We start from the raw sequence: 5900 nt of genomic DNA, 5'->3' as shown, positions 1-5900 counted from the left end.
TATTCCTCAGAAACCTCCACCCACGTCACCGTTCAATATTTCTTGGCCCACTATTGGCCAAACCACCTGGGCGCTGGGCCACTGGCACAATTACAACATCCTTGCCATTTGATGATACCCTCCATTCTTATATAGGAAGCGGCTATCATTTGCTATCAGAGTACTCTCCATGACATGCGCTGACCTCCCCGAGGGTGCGGGTATAACAGGGAGTCCCTTGCCAAATGATTTCACTTCTAGCACTATGCATGATGCGGTTAGTGAATACAATTACAAATATGGGGTTAGCCAAACACTTTTTTGAACAAATGTGGTGGAAAATGTTCTTACCTTTAATGGTAGCATTTAGTGTCCGAAGCTTGACATTTTTCCCCCGCAGAGTCATCACTGTGAGGGTAGAGGTCGAAAATGGACTTGTGCGTGTCGATTCCATCCTCTCTCCTCTCTTTAGGTCTCCTTCTTGGTGGGGGAGAAGGGGGTGTGTCGTGTGTGCTTACCCTGTGGGCCCCGCACCGTCATATCACCGCTTGGAGATACATGGGGCCTATTTTGCAAGAGTGTAAAATTTATCATTTGAGATAGGGGTTTGATGATGGTCCAATATGGAGGTCGAGATTATACAAATGGGGTTTGGATTCGCCACCTAGGGTTATGAGCCTAGGACCCAGGAGTAGGCCCAATTCCTGAGAAAAGGGCCCGAAAGTTGGTCTAGTCTAGAGATTTAGGGTAAGTGTTAGGTTATAGAATTGGGAAGGTGTTAGGCACCCAATCAACCCAGTTCAACCGGTCTTTCTACTTGATGCTTAAGAACGAATATTTTTCATAATTATTACTATTCTACATGCATGGCTAAGTTATCACACATATATACATTGACTGAATTTAAACTGCTATATACACTAAAACAAGGTCTATATAAGGTCTACATTATTACAAGTTGGTTGAGAAATTATACCTGAACTTAGCCCCTATTTCGGGTCAAGAGGGGTGGGCCCTTGATTAGTACCGGCTCAGACTGTTTTTCATGTTTTTCCTAGATCAGGGGAAGATGGTCTTGACCTCTAACTTCCTTTCTTGAGAAATGCTGATTGTGATGGTATTCGGACAAGGTTCTGGCTGGGAACGGTTGCTTTCAGATTTGGATTCAAACAGAGCTTTGGCTAGGGAAGGCTATTTTTGAATTTGGATTCGGACAGAGCTTTGGCTAGGGAAGGCTATTTTTGGGCTTAGGATGAGGTGGCACTCCAGTAGAGATTCTGTTAGGGATAGGCTGGGGGAGGGCTAGGCTGAGGTGGCACTTCGACAGAGCTTCTGCTGGGAATGGCTATTTCTGGAAAGATTCTAGGAGCACTCGGACAGGGCTTCTGCTAGGAATGACTATTTTTGGAAAGAAACGGATTGGCATAAAAATGGACTGAAGATCTCCAAAGCCCCGAAGAACATTTGAAGATCCGAACAAAGCTCCGAATCTTGAAAAAGATCTCTTCATAGACCCGAAGAACCTCAAGGGGGGTTTCTATTTTTGGTAAAAACCAAGAACACTCAAAGGAGGGGGTTGAAGAATACACTATTTTTGGAAAAAACTGGATTGGACTAAGAACTTGGATTGAAGATCTTCAAAGTCCCGACGAACACTTCGAAGATCCAAACAAGATTTTGGATCTTGACAAAGATCGCTCTGAAGACCCAAAGAAAATCAAGAAGGGGAGAGGAGGAGAGGGCAGAGCTTCATTACTATGGAGTGAGGGTTGTTTTGTGTGTAAAATCCAAAGGAGGGGGTTGTATATAGGTTTTCCGGACCAATGGGAAGGAAGGAGAATTTTTACCCAACGGACAGAAGAGGGTTCTTGGACTGAAATGGGTGAAACTGGATTTTATCCAATGGGTAAAAGGAGAGAGAATTCTTATCCAAAAAGTGGATTCTGGTCTCAAGTGGGTGAAGAGATTCCCTCTTCACCCATTGGGCCAGAAGAATACTAATCTCGGCCATTACCGGCGGCACTCAAGATTGGGCCGAAAGTGCACTGGGCATGGTCAGTATAGGAGGGCAGGCATTGCGGAAAATATCATGGATGTGTAGCGTATGGCATGTGGGTAGTGGCATGAGTGGCATGGGTGCACAACAAACAAGGTTGGCTAGGGTAGTAGGCATGGGCAGCAGGCATGGACCGCAGCCATGGGCAGCAGCTGGTAAAGGGGTGAGAGCATGTGCAGAGGGGGCGTAGGCATGTGCCTACGGGGGCGCGGGCATGGCTAGCACACATGTGCTGCAACCTCTGGGCAGAACCCATATGCTGTGGCTATGGGCAGCAGCCATGTGCTGTGGCCATGGGCAGCAGGCATGCATGCGGGCTGGCCTGCTAGGCAGCATGCATATGGATTTTTTTGGTGACGGTCACGAGAGATTCATCGATCTGATTTTGACGTGCCATATTTCATTGGAATCGTACTTTCTAGCACTATCTATCCGTACGGTCATCTTGACCGGATTCCTTCGTATATAAAAGGTCAAAATTGGACCCTCTTCTCTCTAACATGAGGGTTTCTAGTTTCAGGTAGGGGAATATTCTCTGGTTATTTGGGTAGGTATGGGATGAATTTTTAGAGTGTTTGGGATAGGTAGGGGATTTTTTTAGGTTTCCAGTAGGCCTTACAGTGTGCATGGCATATAGAAAAATAATTTTTTGGGGATGATCGCAAGAGATCCGACGGTCCAATTTTGACGTGCCATTTATCGTTGGAACTATATTTTCGAGTACTATCCATCTATATGGTCATCTTAACTAGATGCCTTCATATATAGAAAGTTAAAATTGGACCCTCTTCTCTCCCGCATGGGGGTTTCTAGGGTTTTGGGTAGGGGATTGTTTCCATCATCATCTCAATCGATCGGAAGTCGGGAGTCACGTCCAAGATCTAAATTTCATCATAGCCAGGAGAAGGTGAAAAAATTGGGTGTCCATAGTGCAAAGAGCTCTTAAGGCTCTGAGGTACACCAAAAATAGCCCACCGGAAGGAGGCCCAATGTTTCTAGTGGCAGTACAGAACTATCCACTCGAATTGGGTTTTCAAGCTCGGGCCCGATTGCTGGGATTTGTTCCATGGAGTTTGTAGGGGATGTTCCTAGCATCATTCTAGGCTAATAAAATCCCGATTCCATCTAGTCATTTGGGAGATACGTCGATCGAACGATCGAAACCCTAGTTGGTCATTTAGCAAATCTTGTTGTTGGAGTTCATCGGACTAGGTTTGAGCTCGACAACGGCACCGGGGAGGTGGAACACGCATTCCTCGAGATCAACATGGTTTGTGCACTAAGATTCCACCAAAAACTAGCTTAACCTAGGTCAAAATGAAGAGAGAGAGTGGTAGTAGAGATTGTACTTTCCTCCGGTAGAGATTTCGGCAACTAGGTGGCAGCCGGCACCAATGTAAGTCTCCTCCCTTCTTCTTCCTCTTCTTCTTCTTCTTCTTCTTCTTCTTCTTCTTCTTCTTCTCCTCTTTCTCTTCTCTCCTACATTTGAGAAAAGTGGAAATGAGGAAATTCCTCATTTCCCACTTATAAGGCAAATAGGCCCTCGGGTCCGTTTGCTTGAACCTTATTCGTTCTGATCGGGTTATTCCGATTTCTAGTGCATGAGGGCCCAAATACTTAGGTCCATAAAGTTCTCAAGTCATGAGGAAAATGTGGAGGATGATTTGGGATCATCCGAGACTGTCAACGATGCGAGTGGGGGGACCCACGGGCATTGGAACCTTGACAGTAGCCTGATTGGCTCACCGGAAACAGTCATCGGATTCAGGCCTAGGCTGTTTCCGGTGGCTTATTTCCAGTGGTCAAGACAGCACTACTTGTTGTCCTCCAATTAGTCTCGCACGGGTAGTTGCCCTCGGACGTGCTCATAGTCTTCTGGCAATGTCGGTACATGCTGGGATTCATGTGTGGGGAGTCGGGTCAGTTCCCATCTGAGATCAGGAGGTACGAATTATCCTTCAGTTGGACTGGCACACAATGCACTAACATGTGGGGTCATCTTTTTCCCTTCGGCAATGGAAGGTCGCGAGCTAAAACCTGACTGTACTTCCGATCTAAGGTCTAAGACCTATCACAACAGTTCAAATTAGACCGGGTCAGGGCACGGGTGTAACAAAAGTGGCTTCCTCTCACTAGTCATCTCCACTCAATTGGCTAAGAATTCAGATTTATAAAAGATAAAAATCATGCAAGAAATATATATATATATATATATATTTCTCTTTTTCTGCCTTTTAGTCCATATTGGTCTACTAATAATAGTCATTACAGTCCCCAAAAATAATACCGCAGTCATTTAATATATTCTCATTCTCAAAATAAAGTGAGTATTTTCTAGACAAATAGTCGGGAACCCTATTGTATACTAGGCCACGTTTCTATAAGGCTGAACCCATACCATAGCAAAATCTTGATTGTGTGTTTGTTGTACACATTTGGTTGACATGAGTATGGTTGAGATCTTGCCAGAGCAATGGGCCCTATATCTATACTATTGGGTGTGTCTAATTTAAGGGTGTCGATTGGTATGGTCTTGCTTCTTCTTTTTCCATTTTGTAAGGTGTGATATCAAAATTATACCTGTTCTTTTTGGGTTTCGATATCCGGTTTCAATTCCAAATTGACACTTTTAAGTCTTGGGATCCACTAAGCCTGGGCTTAGTGCACCATAACTTCACCAAATGTGCTGGATTGTTGTCATTAACAATTTAATTACTTTTACAACTAAGATTTCCTTCATTTTTTTTTTTTTTGTAAAATATAGATATGCCTTTTATTAATTATCAGTTACATATTTATTAGTTTGTTCTAGGATTTGTTACCATTTCAACTATGCATTCCTATTGTTACTAGGCATTTGGTCCAGGCAAGGCCTCATGTCAACGTAATGCATAACATGGGTAGCCCATAGGAAAGTGGACTGTTCATCTCCAATTAGTGAACAAGAGTCTTGAAATTCGAATTTATATTAGTAAAAAGGGGAAAGAAACTCTGCCCTTCTGTGCACCACCTATGCCTAGACATAGTTAAACTTGAAAATATTCAACGCATCGAGGGCAGTTGGGTCTTTTTATGCCCAAACACATTTGGGCATAAAAATATTTTAGTAATAACTATTATGCATTATATGTAAATCCATCCTAACCAAAAGCAAGTTCAGACAAATAAAAAATGATTGAAAATCATGTAAAGATTCCTGGCACAAACCTATTAATATGGAATTGATAATGAATTTTTAACCCCCCAACAGAAAAAAAAAAATGGAAGGTAATTTATATTTTACGAAATAAAATTCGTGTGAAATCTTGGTTGTAATAGTAATTAAATTGTTTCTTTATATAAATAATTAAATAGAAATAATAGATAAATACTTTATTTGTAGGGATAGGTATGCTAGTGACTTACCCTGGAATTTTACATGCTAGCGAAAGTTTAATGGTGGGATTTGCTCAGGTTAAATAAAGCGTTGGATGGAGGGGGAAAGAATCCAAATTTTCAATCCGCAACTCTTTCGCCGTTGCAACCCTCACAACGGAAACCCATCAGCTCCTCCCATCTCTTCCTCCATATCTCTGCCTTTCTCTTTCCCAGTCCTCTCTCCCATGCCACCCCAATTCCACCATCTTCCCGCAACACCACTCCAGCTTGTGGAGGTGGGGCGCTGGCAACATCTCCGCATCTGAAGAGGATAAAGATAATAAAGCAACGTGCTCTACTCTTTATTGAATAAAAATTTTCCGTCTCTTCTTGATGAACCAGATGGATTCAATTTTTCTTATTGATGATTTCATTTAAAAATAAAATTTGATAACACTTCTGAAGGGAAAAAGGGGTGAATCCCTATTTAGTTCTATTTCCTAGATCA

Source organism: Macadamia integrifolia, chromosome 12, assembly GCF_013358625.1.
Source record: "Macadamia integrifolia cultivar HAES 741 chromosome 12, SCU_Mint_v3, whole genome shotgun sequence".
Taxonomy (NCBI): domain Eukaryota; kingdom Viridiplantae; phylum Streptophyta; class Magnoliopsida; order Proteales; family Proteaceae; genus Macadamia; species Macadamia integrifolia.
This window is presented reverse-complemented; position numbering follows the sequence as displayed.